Raw genomic sequence first — 18,607 nt, 5'->3', positions numbered from 1 at the left:
CAATTGATTGGCATTAGAAATTTTGAAAAAATAGAAAACATTCCCCTATGCACCTTGGTTTCGGTGACTATTCGCTTCCTTATTATAAATATATATATATGTGTGTGTGTGTGTGTGTGTGTGTGTGTGTGTGTGTGTGTGTGTGTGTGTGTGTGTGTGTGTGTGTGTGTGTGTGTGTGTGTGTGTGTGTGTGTGTGTGTGTGTGTGTGTGTGTGTGTGTGTGTGTGTGTGTGTGTGTGTGTGTGTGTGTGCGTGCGTGCGCGTGTGTGTGTGTGGGCGGGGGGAATAAACGGGTTTTTGTAGCGTGACCTACACTGGCCGAGATGAGCAGCTTCGCGTGGCTCCTGGAGAGCCGTGCTGCGCATGCGCGAGGAGCAGTGACGTCACACGGCACACAGATGGCGCGCCAGAGCCGCCGCGCGCGCTCGCATCACCGGTCATTAAAGAGTGCGTCATAGCCGCGGCAGACACACTGGCGCCGGCGTGTGCCCAGCTGTGCGCCTCCGTCGCCCAGTTGCCAAGTCTGACGCTGTGCCGGAGCCGCTTGATAGTGCCTCTCATTTTGTGCGCATGCGCAGAGGTATCGGTGGGAGTATGCATATAGCGGTGCGTTTGCCAGTGTTGCATAGCCATGGAGAAGGAGAACGAAATTGCTGCTGAGCGGCAGTTGATGCTCAGCGGCTCAGCGTATCTCACGCTACGTATATCCTGGCATAGCCGAGCTAAGCCACAGCTAACTTTTTTTTGTGCATCGGGACGGCTGGAGTCTGACTGCCACCTTCGAAAATACTATATTGGCGACTAGGTTGTTGTGAACGTACCCCCGCCCCTCTGCAGCATCCGGATCCGCCCACCATGAGCTTCACCGGGCTTGCACCGCCACCGTTTTTCCTTCCGACGCCCGGCCGTCCGAAATTGCCATGGGAGCAGATGTTTAAAGTGTACTTGCTGGCATCCGAAGCCGCCGCATTCAAGCTGGCGCAACGCAAGGCTATTCTTTTGCATTTTGGGGGGCGGAGGGCCAGCGTGTTTATCAAAGCTTACATGCGGGGACCAGCTCCGCAGCACCGGCAGCGCCAAGTGCCGAAGCACTCGCCTATGACAAGTCTGTCGTGGCCCCATAAAGTATATTTCTCTATGGTGGCCTCTCCTGACGAATACGGCTCTGCACTTGCCGCATAACGGCACCAGTTTTCGACGTCGAGCAACGTTATCGTCGAGCGTCATCGCTTCCACCGCCGCAGCCAAAACACAGGCGAGTCCGTTCATGACTTTGCTGCCGCTCTACGGGAGCTAGCGTCACATTGTTCGTTTGCTTCGCAAGATGATGCTCTGCAGGATCAATTCGTTGCCGGCGTAGCTTCCAACCGCGTACGTGAGCGGTTACTGCTCGAAGGTTCCACACTGTCATTCCAGCATTCAGTTCGAATTGCACTTAAGTTTTAGCAGGCGGCTGAAGAGCTAAAGGAGCTTTCTGCTTCGGTCGAGGCAATTTTATTGCGGCAGCGTCGTAAACCGTCCTCGCATTCTTCGCAGAAAAGAACTGCACAGCCGGCAGCCCCTTTCAGCAGAATTCAACGAGGAGCGCGGTCTGCTCACGTGCGCCGCAGCGGAACCGCCCCCCTGAGCGGAACCGAGAACAGAGTAGCCGCTCTGGTTCACCACATTCTTTCCGATGCGGCTCGCGCGACCAAAACATCAGCACCGCAGTGCCCAGCGCACAGCAAGACTTGTTCGTTTTGCGGTCGCAAGGGCGACTTTCAAAAGATATGCAACAGCAAACGAACTCAAATGCAAGGCCGAGTTCGTGAAGTTGAATTTCATGAAGATATTTCGTCATCTAGCAGTGCTGAGCAAGTCTTGACTGTGCAACGTTCCGTGCGTAGCGGAATTTATATTCAAGTGCAAGTCGAGAATGTAACTTTGACATTCCCTGTTGATTCACGGTCGTCTGTTTCAATCCTGTCGGAGCAAGAATTCAGTCGGTATTTTCAGAGCGTTCCGCTCCTGCCTGCTCCGCATGTCACTCTGACTACTCTCAACGGCCGATTTCCGTGCTAGGTTGTTTCCAGGCAGACGTTCGGTTTAAAGGCCGCACAGCGTCACTACGTTTTTATGTTTACCGAGGAACTTGTCTGATCGGCCTTGACGGCATTAAAGCCTTGAAACTTCGTATTGAGGGTTCTGCTCTTAAATGCTTATACACGTTCGTTGCTCTGCTGCCGACTGTCATTGATCCGCTATCCCGCTCCATTTCCACACCGTCAAGCGCGCAGCCCCGTAACAAAGATCTCAAGTCAGCCTTAGAACATGAGTTCAGTTCGCTTTTCAGTCCCGAGTTGGGTCTTGCTAACGAGCTCACGCATCGCATCAATAGACAGTTTTAGCTGTGCGTACGCAAGTGCTTGCGTACGCAAAGCGCTACGGCGCTGCGTGCGTTACGCTGTCCGCTCCGAATTATAGTTTTAGCTGGCCGAGCCGTAGCGTCCCTCAGGCACACGTAGCGCCATCTAGTGACAAGACGTCAAAGCATACCAACGCTCGGTTGAAGAAAATTTCATCCGTGATTACTGATAACCAGTAAGAGTTCATTGCGAACCTTTTTTGTTCCAAGAAGAAAAACTATGCAAACCGAAGAAAATGTAAGAACTGGCTAAAAGCCAGAAAACTACTTTGCCAGGTGCCGCTGCTACGAGGAAAACACACTGCATATAGTTAGGCCTAGGAGCTTGAAAATCGCCAAATTATCTGAAAAACTGGGGCTAGTTATCGCTTATACCGCTGCGTGTGGGCAAGAGTAGGCGAAATAAAAGCGAACCACTACCATTTCAGCGAGCTATTGCGTCGGAGAATCCAGCGGCGACATGTATTTATTCCGAAGCGAGCGACCAGGGCGCCGCCATCTTGTCAAAGTTAGCGTACGCAAGCCACGCAAGCGCCGCAACGCAAAGTCCGCTGGCTAGCGTACGCACGCAAGACGCAGGGCTTGCGCTTGCGTTCTGCGCATGCGCACTACCGTCCCCGCAAACTCCTTGCGTACGCTAAGCCGTTGCGTACGCACAGCTAAAACTGTCTAATACGCGGAAAGGCGTGTGGCCTGTAGCTTCCAAGCTTCGCCGTCTGCCATATTCTCTCCGGTCACCAGTATCAAATGAGCCTCAGAGGTTGCTGAGACTTGACATCATCAAGAGCATCGATGCTTTTGAATGGGTGTTCCCCATTGTTGTCGTTGACAAGAAAGATGGTAGCATCAGGGCAAGTGAAGACCTTCGAGAGCCGAACAAAGCTATTGTTCCTTACAGTTTCCCATTGCCCCACGCAGAGGAGCTGCTACACGCTTTGGTAGGCGCTGCACACTTCTCAAAACTTGACTTGGCTTCCGCTTACCATCAGGTTCTCTTGCACTCCGACAGCAGGGATCTGACGGCTTTCGTCAGTCATGACGGGCTTTTCCGTTTTAAAAGAGTTTGCTTTGCGTTGGCTTCTGCCCCAGCGGCATTTCAGAAGATGATGGCGACAATCCTCGACCGCTGCCCTGGCGTGTTGTTCTACGTTGATGGCGTGATCATTTTTCCCAAGACCACAGAAGAACACCTTTCAAACTTGAAGACAGTGCTGCAAAAGATCAAGAACGCAGGCCTGAAATTGAACAACAAATGCCACTTCGACGTTCCAGAACTTGCGTTTCTAGGGCATAAGGTCACTGCACGTGGTATCTCGCCACTTCCAGAGAGAGTAGACTCCATAGTTAACACACCAGTACCAACTGATGTTGCCGCCCACCGTTCGTTCCTAGGTCTAGTAGAATACTACTCCAAGTTTGTTCCTCACTTGGCAAACTGGTCGCGCCTGTGAGAATCTTACTTCTTAAACGTCGCGCCTGTGAGAATCTTACTTCTTAAACATGAGCCGTTCATCTTGTCAGCCGAAGCAGACAACAGTTTCAGGAGTGTCAAGGAAATACTATTGTTGAGTACAGTCCTCCAGATGTCCGATACGTTACTTCCAGTCATTGTGTCGACCGGCGCGTCCGACTGTGGGCTGGGAGCAGTCCTGCAGCAACAAAGTGGCCACGAGTTCCGCACAGTCGCTTTCGCATCTCGTACACTGTCGCCTGCGGAAAAGAAATATTCAGACGGTGACCGAAAAGCCCTTGCATGTATTTGGGCATGTGAGCAAAGGCACACGTACCTTCGGGGTCACCATTTCACAATTTGGACCAACCACCAGGCACTGGTGTCCTTGCTGACGTCACAAGGACATGAAAGACGCCCACTCCGAATCGCACACTGGAGTGTACGACTGCTTTGCTACAATTTCGCTGTTGAATACCGCAAGCGGTTCACAAACACTGTAGTAGATGCACTTTCTCGGCTGCCAGCACCTACCTCGGAAGCAGAGATTGCTAAGGAGGAAGAAATTGATTCGTTTATTGAGCCAGCCTGCGTGTCAAAGGAGAAGTTCAGGCAGGATGCCCTCGACTACGGTTGCCTGCAAACCATCAAGTTATTCGTGGCGAGTTCCTGGCCGCCAAAGAAGTACATACCAGAAGAGGCGAAACAATTCTACCCTATTCCGGAAGAACTTTCTGTTGTTAACCTGATACTGCATGCAGAGCGCCTCGTTGTTCCGTCCTCCTTCACGGCTCAGATCATCGGAAACGCGCACGAGACACATCCGGGTATCATGCGTACGAAGGCGCGACTGCCTGGGCGGTTCTGGTGGACACGAATAGATAAGCAAGTGGAAATGGCAGTAAAAACTGCACATCTGCCCGGAGGCAGATAAGTCCGCCAACACATTGTCAGCGCCGTTGCACCCTATTAAATGGCCTGAGCGGCCGTGGCACAAGCTTGGCCTAGACATTGTTGGTCCTTTGGCGCATGCACCTTACAACAGCAGATTTGCTGTAACACTCACTGACTACCATGCTAAATGGCCGGAGGCACATTTTTGCACCGAAGTGCCTACGAGTACCGTGAAAGACTTCTTAACAAGTGTTTTCGCCCGTGAAGGCTATCCAGAAGAGATATTTTGTGACAATGAACCTCAGTTCACTTCATGTGAATTCATCATCTTCCTGCAAAACAGAGGCATCCGTCTTTCACATTCTTCGGTATACTATCCCCAAGCGAATGCGCAAGTAGAGCGGTTCAACTGCACATTGAAAAACTTCATTCAAGTCGCACTCCTTGAAAGACGACCACTCCGGCAAGCAGTCGCAGAATATCTTGCCATTTACCGATGCATATCCGCAGACCACCACAGGGGTCGCCCCAGCAGTTCTGCTGCAGCAGCTATCAGTTAAGAAAAAGGTTAAAGAAACAGAGATCTTTGTGGAAAACAGGAATGCTGACCAAATCAGCACTGGGAACATACAGGATTTTTAAGCAGGTAATTGCGTAAGAAAATATCTATGGTATTTGTAGGGGGAACTCTGTTGTTTGAGGCCAGGACGGGAGTTTTGCGGACTAAGACATAGAGTCAAGTACCACGAGATAGACACGTTGCGCGTTGCGTGATTAGAGGAGAAGGAAAGGGCTGAGCACTTGACACTTTTCTGGAAAGGGCTTCACCCTACAGTGAAAAGCAGTGGGGCTGATTTATTCAAGGCATTGGGGTTTAAGGACAGTGAAGGGAAAGTAGATTTTAAGCGGATAGAAATAACCAAGCGAAGGTTATCTGATTGGTGGCTAAAATCAAGAGAGGAGTAAAATTTCATAAGTCATGGATAGGTGGCTTGAGCCACCGCCCGATTTAAAGGGTTCAGCCGTATCCATCCATCAATCCATCCGTGCATTGATAGCCGTGCGGTGACAGCCGGCAGATGTGCGGTGCTGACGCTCGTTTCGGTGCTCTTCGGATTACGCCCCAGCAGTTCCGCTGCATTGACAGCCGTGCGGTGACAGTTGACAGCCGTGCGGTGCGGACGCTAGTTTAGGTGCTCTTCGGATTACGCGTGGTGACCGGGACTGGACGGACGGACGATTGCGAGAGCGCCGTGACTACGACAAATCGATGAGTTCTTTCCTTTATTATTTTGAGAGCTTAGATTTAGGCTAGTTTTAGATCGAGGCTGTTTAGGTGAAGTGCTCGCGAAAGAGCAGGTCAGCGACCTAACGACCGGGCAGTTTCCAGCCTGCAGCTATAGATTTGCAGGGCTCATTTGTGAGTTAACTGGTTTAGACAGGTAGTTAGTATTCCTTTCTAGGTGATTGCCTTTTGCGGTAGGCAGAATTTTATTTGAGCACGTGGTTGCAAGTGGCTTTTTTCTTTTCTAGCATTTTGTGGTAGTAATAATAGAGTGCTGCTAAGATTGTCAAGCAACTGAAGGTTGAATGCAAGGAGTGTGAGGCGTCGGTGAATTTGAAAGAAACGTGGTTCGAATCTGTAGAGGAGGCCGCAGGCGCGGATTTTATGTGCAAATGCTGCATATTAAGCGCACACCTGGATAGGGCTGACGAAGCGAACACCAGCCTAGCGCTACGTATGGATGCCCTAGAAAAAGAGCTGCAGGTAGTGTGGGCAGAAAAGCGGAAACTTTAAGAACAGCTTAGTCAACATAATCAATGGTTCGACGAAAGTTCGTCTGGTAAGGCATTGTATTAAAGAAAAGACATTCCAGGCGCGTGCTGCCATTCCTTACGTACAGGGAATCAGCGAAGCACTATCCCGCGTGTTTGCAAAATATGACATGCGCATTGCCCACATCCCGACCAGCAAGCTCCGTAACCAGCTCGTGAACGTGAAAGATAAACTGCCGATTGAAGCATTTCAAGGTGTCATCTACCAGATCCCATGTGCTGATTGCCCCCAGGTTTACGTTGGCGAAACAGGAAAGTTCTCCAGAAGGCTTAACGACCACAAACGTGACGTCAGAAATAATAATCACACGACGAACGCCATTGCCGAGCATGTGCAAGAGCATACTCATACGATTGACTGGGACCACGACAGTGTCATCGCGAAGGAAAGGAACGTGTCATCTCGGCGGCTGATGGAATCTCTTATCATACAATCGACACCAGCTACCATGAACCTGGTGCAAGGAACCATGCCACCCATCTACGCACGCTCCTTGCGCCACGTGTTACGTATATAAGTAGCGACAATTTCTTGTACCGCTCAGTGATCAAGGAACCCGTACGAGGTTCCGAAACGTCTTTGAATTTCATGACATGGTCAGTGACCGCATTCCTTTTTCTTTAATACAATGCCTGACCAGACGAACTTTCGTCGAACTATTGATTATGTTAACTACCGGAGCACATATGGACAAGACGTCGCTACGAGGGTAAAATGAATTTCATTTATAAAGGCAAAGGCAATAAGACGAACATAAAATCCTTCCGACCGATTACAATAACATCAGTTGCATAAAGGCTGGCAATGCAGGCGGTGAAAATAAATATGTAGTCATGGGTAGAAAGTAATAGAATACTCGGAGAACTTCAGAACGGATTCAGAAGTTATAGGCGCTTAGATGATTGCCTGTTCGTGCTTACCCAGTGCATAGAAATAGCTAAGGCGGAAAAGAGACCTCTGTATTTAGCCTTCCTGGACATAAGCGGTGTACACGACAACGTGAACAGGGAACTCCTGTGGAACATATTAAAAAGTGAAGGTGTCGGTCACCAGGTAATTAATTTTCTACTGGAAATGTATCGAGAAAATGAAGTTGAAATAACATGGGAAGGATTTAAGAGTACAACAACTGTCCAGGTACACAAAGGATTAAGGCAAGGTTCTCCTCTATCACCGCTGCTGTTTGTGCTTTATATGATAAGTATGGAAAGAAGGCTACAAGGAAGCAATCTAGGTTATGATCTGTCGTACACATTAGGCGGAAAGGTTGTTGAGCAACGACTACCGGGTTTAATGTATGCGGACGATATTGGACTGTTAGCAGATAGCCAGGAAGATTTTCAAACTTTGGTGAATTGCTGTGAAGACGAAGTAGATAGTATAGGTTTCACATTTAGCGCAACCAAGTCAGGTGTGATGGTTTTCAACGGCAGAACTGATCAGGAGCTTGCAATACAAGGCCGTGAAACACCCCGAGGTGCCGAGTACAAATATCTCGGGATATGGGTAAACAAAGGGCATATGTACACGAAAAAGCACGAACAGTCTCTCATAGCAAAAGGACGAAGAGATTCCGGGATAATGAAACATAGGGCACTGTGGGAGTACAACAGGTATGAAGTCCTCAGAGGTATTTGGAAAGGAATAATGGTGCCGGTGCTTACTTTCGGAAATGCGGTTTTATGCTTAAGGGATGAAGTTCAGTCGCGATTAGAAGTAAATAAGAGAACTGTTGGAAGATTAGCACTAGGTGCCCACGGGAAAACCACAAATGAGGCCGTGCAGGGGCTATGGGCTGGGCAACGTTCGAAGCACGGAAAGCTCAAAGTAAAGTACTATACGAAGAACGCCTGAGGAAATTGGACAATAACAGGTGGGCAGTTAAGGTATTTAAATACCTGTACAGAAAGAGCGTTGACACACAGTGGCGGAGACGAACTAGAAATCTGGCCAGTAAGTTTGCCAGATACGAGGAAGGAGAAAGAAAGAGCATTAACCGACTGGTTAAGAATGTCGAAGGTAAACATTGGATCGATTCAATGAAAAAGAAGCATAGTGTAGAACTATATCGATGTTGGAACAGGCAGATCAGGAAGGAAACGTTTTATGATAACTCAAGAGACAGTGCCCTCCTCTTTGAAGCTAGGTCATGGTGTCTTAGAACGTGCAGCTACAAAAAGAAATTTAACGAAGAAGCCGACACATGTGCTGTGTGTGGTAAATCTATAGAAACAATAAAACAGCTCATTCTAAAATGTGATGGTAACCATCCCGATGTAGATGCACTCATAGTCACTCTTCATGAGGCCTTAGGGTTTAGGAATAACCATAGTCATGTAAATAAATCTGCGGTGTAAATTAGCAAAAAGCGATTGGAGGATTGGTGGATCAAAAGCAAAGAGGTGACATAAGTTTTAAAGTGCAAGAAGGCGTATTTTAACGAGAATGGCGAATTTTATTACCAACTTAAAGCAGAGTTAAACTAAAATAAAGGAAAAAACCTGAGCATGGTGGCAACTACCACTGCCTCGTTTCAAAGGGAACGTTCCTACCTTCCATCCATCCATCCATGCATGGTATAATGCCCCGAACCAGGATGGATGTCGTGGGTTTCTCAGCACCAGCACTTGCTTAGTTGGCGCGACTCCGTCGAAGGGTCCGGCGTCGACAGCAGACCAGCAAGCACTACACGGACAAAAGGAAAGCTGTCAAGAAGACGAAGATAGCCGTAGGCAACTTCGTCCGTATCAGGAAACCGTCCGATCGTTTCAAGGGGGACTGCGCCTTTTCTTCACCAACTAAAGTGATCGAGAGGGGGGGGTGACTAGCCTCTTTCCGACTTTGAGACGGCCGTAAGTGGAATGCATCCAAGCTTTCCAGTGTTCCAGAGAGGGGCACCTGTGAACCAGGCCAATTTAGTGCCACGCCGCCGCCTCGACCTCCTGATGGGCCGCAGCCTGTTGTGCTACAGCCGCCTCCCACAGAACGCAGGCTCGGTCTCCTGGCAGCAGCAGTCTACGAGCCCGTCGCCATCGTGGACAGTGCGACGTTCAAAGCAGCCGACGCGAGAGCTGCGGCCACCGGACTGGCTCCAAGACTATCAGACCTATTAGTTGGCGGTCTGACGTTGTGTGCATAGCCTGCAAATATGCGTAAATAAGTACAATGTGCATGCCAAGTCGAACTCTCCTGTTCCATTAAAAACCATCCTCCTCCTCCTTGGGCTTCCTTACTAATACTAACAACTGATCACTAAAAATAAGGGGGGAGTATGTTGTGTTCAGTTTCGTTTTTATATTGAATTTTTTATTCTCCAGAGGGCGCTTCTGTTCTTCGTTATAAAGAAAATATCTATGATAACTGTAGGGAAAGCTCTTTGTTGTTTGAGGCCAGGACGGGAGTTTTGAGGACTAAGACATATAGAGTCAGGTACCAGGAGATAGACACGTAGTGCGTTGCGTGCGGAGAGGAGGAGGAAACGGCTGAACACTTATACTTTTCTATAAAGGGCTTCGCCCTACACTGGAAAGCAGCGGGGCTGATTTATCGAAAGCATTGGGGTTTATGAACATGAAGGGAAAGAAAAGTTTATGCGGGTAGAAGTAACCAGGCGAAGGTTATCTGATTGATGGCTAAAATCAAGACAAGGTTAAAATTTCATGTCATGGTATCACATATATTAAGGAGCCTAAATTAAATTTTAAAGGAAAATGGTGTGAAGACGACGTGAATTAACCGAAGAGTAAAGAAGAGGAAGAAGAAGCATTCGGTGAGGTGGAGAGAGATAATTGGTGGAGAAGCATTCAGCGAGGTGGAGAAAGATGATTGGTGGAGAAGAGAAGACGACGACAAGGCTTACGTGGACTAACACCGAGGCTATATACCTCCTGCATGTTTGTAAACAAACGAGGTGGCGCTGCAGTCGCTAGCGAGCTCGTGGTAGGCAAAAGGTCGGGGAGTGGCGTCGCGGATAGGTGTTGAGCGCGGGTTTTCAAGGCTTGTAGGCGCGTTTCCAGTTTCTGCGAATCATAGCAATGGTCGATGCTTCCAACTTAGTAATTTCTTGAAGTACACGAGCACGCGTTGGCCACGTGATGCCTATAAAGAGAAATAGTTTGCCACTGTATTGCATATATGGTTAGTAGTAAACATGTAGAAAGCGTTCCTGCCGTTTATTTATGCGCTAGGCATTGAATAAAATAAGTTTTGACAATCTGCACTAGCCGGAATGATTTTACTTCGGGACAATAGTGAGGGGAAGTGCTGGCCTTGTTTCGTTGGAGCAGACATGCGCTCATCGTCTGCTGACATACGTACGTGTCGCGCTGTGCGAAAAGTGGGGACAGCGTCGTGTACCTGATCTCCTGTCTCGCTTAGCGCTGTTTTTAGCCGCATGACCACGCACCAGCCAGGCCGACTTGTCCTCTTGTTAAGCTGGTCGATTTGGTGAAAATTTTTGATTTCTAGAATTACTTTATTTCCTAGCCCTGAAGTCTAGTTTCGTGACGAAAAATTATAGCAAAATATTGAGTACAAATTTATAAAACGCTTTTTAGAAGTGTGGTCGTCAAAAATTGTGAGGTAATTTCTTTGATTTCAGTGCCACATTTCTTTGACCAAAGCGAAAGCGAAGATGCCATAAACGAGGGATTAAACTTTAAGGTTGGTTTTGTGACCTCTCACATTTTCTGCGACTGGAACACTCACCTTCGGAATTCGCATGAAAATCATATGATTCCATTTGTCGCAAACTATTCCTGAGACGTTGAGGAGCGTAATAAATCTCTCGATTTTTTTTCCCTACACGTGCAGTACTGTGTTAGTTATTTCTTGTAAGAAACGTTTTCATGTAACTATGCATGCATAAGTACTGATCATATAGAAAAAGAACTAATCGCGTCATCGTACAGAACAGGGCTTTATGTACATGCTAGCATATAAAAAACTGCGCGCAATCTACTCAATTATTTGAGACCTTGGGGGGACTTGACGACGGTGTTAATTATAATTACCCAGAACTGCACCAGGTATAGCTATAAATAAAAGGAATTACTGAAACTAACGTAGGAATATCATATTTGCCCCAAGTTTAGTTACATACCGCAAGCATGAATAACGAAAACACTTTTCATTGCCGCGTCCCCTCTCAAACTCGCCACGTGTCTGTTAGTAGCACGCCTGCGGCTGCTTCTTTCCAAACAAGCTTCACGATCATGTACTATCCTGAAGCATGACACATGCATGATGCAATGAAAACGCAAATGTGTGCTGTGCGATGTCAGTGCACGTTAAAGATCCCCAGGTGGTCGAAATTATGCCGGAGCCCTCCACTACGGCACCTATTCTTCCTTTCTTCTTTCACTCCCTCCTTTATCCCTTCCCTTACGGCGCGGTTCAGGTGTCCAAAGATATATGAGACAGATACTGCGTCATTTCCTTTCCCCAAAAAAGCAATTATTATTATTATTAGCACATTTAAGGTACGCTACTCTAAGCACACCAACGCGACCGCGCAAGATTGACACAACTTACCAGACTTCTTTCTACTCGAATGAAATAATTACGTCGTCATATCAAGAAACAGTTTCAAGTAAATATTAAATGTCATAAAACGCGCCATTAAAACATGGTGTGCTATTAACAAAAAAAACGCATTCCTTGGGGGCGAGTGAACCTGTCGGCGCCCCGTGCACTCCGGCTCAAGGTGATAAGTACGTGTGCAGCTGCATATGTCTTTTTTTTCCTTGAGCAATTATCAGCCTGCTATCTTGAAGTTCAGGTGAATGAGCGCAGTAACTTGCAAGTTATGAAGTGCATTGAGTGGCAGTGCCTATCGACTCCCAGACTTCGCGCTTTACTACCGTGGCCCAATGTCTGTTAGCCAGTTTCCGAATGCGGCATTTATGCGCGAGAAACCTATCGAGGCTAATTTAATATTTTTTATGCTAGCACGCGGATCTAGCAGTGACGCAGCTGGTCAATACATGCTGCTTCTGCAGTGCACAGGCTTGAAGCAGCCGCCGGTAGCTGCAGCAGCTGCGGTAGGCACGGGCAAACGGAACCTGTTTTGCCTACCATGCGAAAGTCGCTGCTAACATCAGCGCCACCGCACCTTCGTGACGTCGCGGGGTGAAGGAGGTCCATAAAAGGGCGAGTGAGAGCGAGGCACGGGGGGGAACAGCAGAGAAGCGGAGGCTCCGGCGGGTCAGGGACGCTTTGGCTGGAAGAGAGCGACGCCGGCTACTGCTCCAGTGAGCTCGCGTTCTACGACTCCACATCGTGAACTCCTGCCGTGCATGAGCCCGTTCCGGGGAGCCAACGGAGGACGCTACCACCTGCTACGGCCAGGGGTGTCTCCAGCGCTGTTGCCACCCATCCGGGTGGTGCCCCCAACGCCAAAAACACCGGCATCATCTCCACGGGCGCTTGGACTTGGAGCTTATACGACGCAGCCAGCGACGCTGCCACCAAAGCCAACACCGGCATCATCTCCACGGGCGCTTGGACCTGGAGCTTGTACGACGCAGCCAGCGACGCCAGCCCGAGCACGTCGAACACCGCCAGCGACGCCAGCCCAAGCACGGCGAACGCCGCCTCGACGCCGCCTACTGGATTCATACAACGCCGCAGCCACATCGAACCAACCGTGAGCACGAACGCCGACCGCTAATAGTAGAACACTAGTAGTAGACGCTAGTAGCAGTGTGCCCGCGTCGTGTGTATTTATAGTCTGTGTTTTGTGTTAGTTTTGTTAGTTTTGTGTTCTAGGGTGTGTGCCACGTAGGGTGTATTAAATGTGCGTTTGTGTGGGTACACCCGTCGCCTAGTCCATTCTTTCAGTCCGAGTGTTCTCCGGAGAGATCCGTGACAAAGATAAGTGGCGAGCCTGTGCCAGGATACATTTCCTTTTCCTTTTTTTGCTTTGTCCCTAATTTTTCCGATCTCTCGACGGCAGAAAGTATGGATTTGGCAAAAACGTTAGAACTGGCGCTCAAGCTGGCGTTAAGCAAAGAAGAGGCGATGCGTCTATATGACGAGGAGAGAAAGAGGCAGAAAGAAGAGGCAGATAGGCAGAGAGAGGAAAGGGCGCAAGCACGCGCAGACGCTCGTGAAGCAGAAGAACGCGAGGCGAAAAGAGCTCTTGAGGCAGAAGAGCGAGAAGAGAAAAGAGCTCGTGAAGCAGAAAAGCGAGAAGAGAAAAGAGCTCGCGAGGCAGAGAGGAGAGCTCGCGATGCGGAAGAGCGAGAAGAGAAAAGAGCTCGCGAGGCAAAGAGAAGAGCTCGCGAGGCAGAACAGGAGAAAAGAAGGATAGAACGGGAGAAGGAGTTTATCTTGTGGAAACAGGCGCATGTCGCGGGAGGATATGAGGAGATCACGGACAATGATCAGCATTCCTTAGCGGGTACAGAATCTCCTAGACCAGAGCAAGGAAGCTGATGGCTCCTTTTGATGACAAGAGAGATGATTTGGATGCACATCTGCAACGATTCGAGCGGATAGCTTTGGGGCAAGGCTGGGAGCGTTGTGAATGGGCCACGGCATTGAGCATGTGTTTAGTCGGAGAGGCGCTGAATGTTTTTGGAAGGATGCCTGCTGCTGATTCCATGGACTACGAGAAAGTCAAAAAGGCACTCCTCCAAAGATTCAGGCTTACGGCAAAGGGTTTTCGTGAGAGATTTCGCACCGCGAAACCTGAGGATTCGGAAACTGCTAAGCAGATTTCCTGCAGGCTATCTAACTATTTTGATAGGTGGCTTGATATGTGAAACACAGAAAAGAGTTTTGAAGGTGTGCGTGACAAGCTGGTCACAGAGCAATTTTTAGCGTGTTGCAGCTCAAAGCTGGCGCTATTCCTGAAAGAAAGTTGAGTTCATTGGAAGAGTTCGCAGACACTGCAGACCAATTCCTCGAGGCTCAAGGGCTAAGAAATATTTGAGTAAGGCAAAGGAGGAAACCCAAAAGACCCTAGAGACAGATGCGGCAAAACCAAGAGTATATGGCGGTGCATCTAAGGCGCCAGTAAGCTGTTTTCTCTGCGGCAAGGTGGGACACCGTGCAGCTGACTGTCGAACTAGTAGCGCTGCCCAAAAAACTCAGGTTGTGTGTCAAGGTTGTAAGAGGAAGTCATACTCTGGATGAGTACCGATACAGAACGCAGGACCGAGCTGCATGCGTTGTCGACTCTAGGGTAGAACTTGTCACGCCACCCGAAGTTCCACAACTGAGAGGAGAGCAAGCGCCGCTGGAAAATCAGGCAGTGAGTGGAACACCCAAGTCGAAAACAGCAATGCCGGTGGTGGTTGGGCAAATATGGGACCGTCCTATATTGGTGCTTAGACACAGCGGAGCCAACAAAGTCTTGGTTCGGAGAAGCCTGGTGAAGGACGAGGATCTTACAGGGGAAGCGTCGGCCGTCACTCTTGTAGATAGCACAGTAAGGTACCTTCTTGAAGCAAGAATTGTAGTGTCCACGCCATATTATACTGGGCAGGTAGTGGCAAAATGCATAGACCAATCCATCTACGGTCTCATCTGGGAAACATTACGGGTGCAAGAAGTGTCGAAGACCTCGATCCCGAGTGGAGGATGCTCGACGTTGAAGAACATCTAAAGGAGGAAAGGCCCGTGACAGCTCAGACGGGTGCAGTCAGTTTCTCGTCGGCAGCTCAAGCGAGAGCCCGAGCAACGCAGCGTCCGCTCTCTACTCCTGTTACGATGTGCCTGAGCGTAACAACGGGCGAAATTGCAATTAGTCAAAAAGAAGACTCGAGCCTGAAGACCTGCTTCCAAAGAGTCGGGGAAAGAGTGAAAAGAAAGAAGTCGCACGTCCTTCGAATATCAATTGGTAAATGGTCTTCTGCACAGGGAATGCATATTTAGTTCAGGAAGGTGTGTCCAAAAGCTGGTGTTACCTAGAGATATGCGAGAGACCGTGCTACGCTTAGGACATGACGCCATTATGGCCGGACACCAGGGTGTTCAAAAAACGGTGTCTAGGATCACGGAGGAGTTCTTTTGGCCGGGTGTTGAGAGTGACGTTAAGCGCTTTGTTCGCTCCTGTGATGTGTGCCAGCGCACAGTTCCGAAGGGAAGAGTTGGTCCCGTACCTCTGGGCAAGTTGCCAGCCATCGACCTACCGTTTCAGCGAGTGGCTATTGACATTGTGGGGCCAATCTCTCCAGTATCCGCCAAAGGCAATAGATATGTGCTTACTCTAGTTGACGTGGCCACTCGTTATCCTGACGCTATTCCACTGAGAGATATTGACAGTATCCAAGTGGCGGAGGGTCTTGTGGAAATGTTTTCACGTTATGGGTTCCCGAGGGAAATTTTGAGTGACCGGGGCTCGAACTTCACATCGGAACTAATGAAGGAGGTTAGCCGCCTTTTGTCACTGATGCAGTTACTGACGACGCCTTACCCTCCCATGTGTAATGGGCTTGTAGAGCGGTTCAATGGCACCTTCAAAAATATGATCAAGAAAATGTTCCAGGAGAGGCCTACTGATTGGGATAGATATCTCCCAGCTCTTTTGTTCGCTTACCGCGAAGTACCACAAGCGAGTCTTGGTTTCTCGCCTTTTGAGATTTTGTATGGGAGAACCGTTGGAGGTCCACTTACAATACTCAAGGAGCTGTGGGCTAATAAGAAGATTGCATCAGATCTCAAGACGACTTACACATACGTTCTTGAGTTGCGGGACAAGTTGGAAGAAACATGCAGGCTTGCCCAACAAGGCCTGGAAAGGGCGCGCGAACGCTATAAGGGCTACTATGACAAGAAAGCCACTCACAAGAATTTGAATCCGGGCGACAAGGTTCTCATCTTGCTACCCACGGATCATAATAAGTTACTGATGCAGTGGAAGGGCCCTTACCTTGTGACGCAGAAGAAAAATGACATGGATTATGAGTTACTGATAAATAACACCAAGAAGGTGTTCCATGCAAACATTTTGAAAAGGTACGAAGAGTTCCCGTACAGTGCGCCCCCAAGGTAGCATGCCCGGTAGCAGCCGAGGAGACAGATGATGTTGTCGAGATGCCCACATGCATTGGGAAGAAAACTGTAGGTTTGGATAAGGTGCTAATTAACCCCAATTTGAATGAAGCCCGAAGCTCTCAGATAAAGGCCCTACTCCAAAGCAAAGAGGATGTGTTTTCAGATGTGCCGGGCAAAACGGATATCATATGTTGCAGACTAGATCTTTCTAGAGATAGACCAATCAGCGTGAAGCAGTACCCACTACCTTTAGCAGTTCAAGAATCTATAGAAAAGGAGGTGCGGGATATGTTGGAGCTTGGTGTGATTGAGAAGTCGTGGTCAGCATACAATGCGCCTCTCGTGGTTGTCAAAAAACCGGATGGTACTAACAGACTGTGTGTAGATTTTCGTCGGCTAAATGACATCATAGTACCCGGTGCAAGCCCATACCAAGAGCGGACGTGGTGTTCGCTAAGGTGGCTCACAAAAGGTTTTTTTTTCTAAATTTGACTTAGCTAAAGGATATTGGCAAATACCAATGGAAGATTCTTCTAAAGAGAAGACTGCCTTTTCGTGCTCGCGGGTTTATTCCAGTTTAAATTCATGCCTTTTGGTTTGAAGACAGCGTCTGCAATATTCACGAAGCTGATGAGGAAGGTTTTGGATGGGCTCCAAAATGTATAACACTGTATTGATGACATACTGGTGGCAACAGATACGTGGGAAGAGCATGTAATTAGACTGGAAAAACTATTTGATCGAATTCAGCAAGCCAGGTTGACCATAAAACCGGCGAAATGTGAGGTGGTCTTTGAAGCCATTTCTTTTCTCGGACACAAGCTGGGGATGGGCCGTATCGCGACGAAAGAAGACATCTTGGACAAAATACAGCAGGCCCAGACACCGACGACCAAGAAAGAGGTACAGTCGGTCCTGGGTCTGACGAGATACTACAGGGACTTTATTCCCGATTATGCCCACATAGCCGACCCGCTTGTCGAACTAACTAAGAATGGGGCAAGCAATAAGTTGAATTGGACTGCTGAACATGAAAATGCATTCGTAATGTTAAAAGGGTATATGGCAAAACCGCCCGTTCTGCTTGCTCCGAATCTGGGTAAAAAGTTCGTGCTTCGCGCTGATGCGTCAGACCGAGCTTTAGGAGCCGTACTCTTGCAAGAAGAGAATCGCGTGCTACATCCGGTATTTTTTGCAAGCAAGAGATTATCGGCTAGTGAACGCAACTACTCCACTGTTGAAAAGGAATGTTTGGCGGTGGTGTGGGCGCTAAAGAAATTCTACATTTATCTTTATGGGAGACATTTTAGGATTCAAACAGATCATCAGCCGCTTGAATACTTAACCAAGGCCAAAATGAATAATAGTAAAGTTATGAGATGGAGTTTGGCCTTGCAAGAATACTCATTTCAGGTGGAATGTATTAAAGGCAGAGATAACGTTGGAGCGGACTTCATGAGTAGAGCTAACTGAACAGCTCTAGGTATCTCTGGCATGCATCTTGTTGTTGTTGTTGTGTTAATGTATCTCTAGGATTTATTTTGTTGTTGTTGTTGTTGTTGTTGCTGTTGGTGGTACGTGATTATACAAGGGAGTGTGTTGTGGACACGAACATGTTTATTAAGGACTCTGTGCGGACAGTGGCAGTGGTGTGTTCTGTAAACGCAATTTGGTGTGCTGTGTGAGTGGTGTGCGTTTGGTGTGTGGTGGACATCTGCGGTGTGTTGTGTGCTGGGTCCAGAATCGTCACAAAAGATAGTCGGTTGGCTTGATGGCTTGAAGATGAGGATGACGTGAGCAGTTTTTCATGTAAAAACTCTTGAGAGAGGGGGCCCTTGTCACATATATTAAGGAGCCTAAATTAAATTTTAAAGGAAAATGGTGTGAAGAAGACGACGTGAATTAACCGAAGAATATAGAAGAGGAAGAAGCATTCGGTGAGGTGGAGAAGCATTCGGCGAGGTGGAGAAAGATGATTGGTGGAGAAGAGAAGACGACGACAAGGCTTACGTGGACTAAC

At 48.4% G+C, this 18,607-nt stretch overlaps 1 pseudogene; it reads left to right on the top strand.

Annotated features, from left to right (window-relative positions):
- Positions 1-855: 855 nt before the first annotated feature.
- LOC144123704 (uncharacterized) lies at positions 856-9,698 on the top strand (annotated as a pseudogene).
- The last annotated feature ends 8,909 nt before the right edge of the window (positions 9,699-18,607 follow it).

Source organism: Amblyomma americanum, chromosome 3 (assembly GCF_052857255.1).
Source record: "Amblyomma americanum isolate KBUSLIRL-KWMA chromosome 3, ASM5285725v1, whole genome shotgun sequence".
Classification (NCBI taxonomy): domain Eukaryota; kingdom Metazoa; phylum Arthropoda; class Arachnida; order Ixodida; family Ixodidae; genus Amblyomma; species Amblyomma americanum.
The sequence above is the reverse complement of the archived record's forward strand: the minus strand, read 5'-3'. Positions and strand labels throughout refer to the sequence as shown.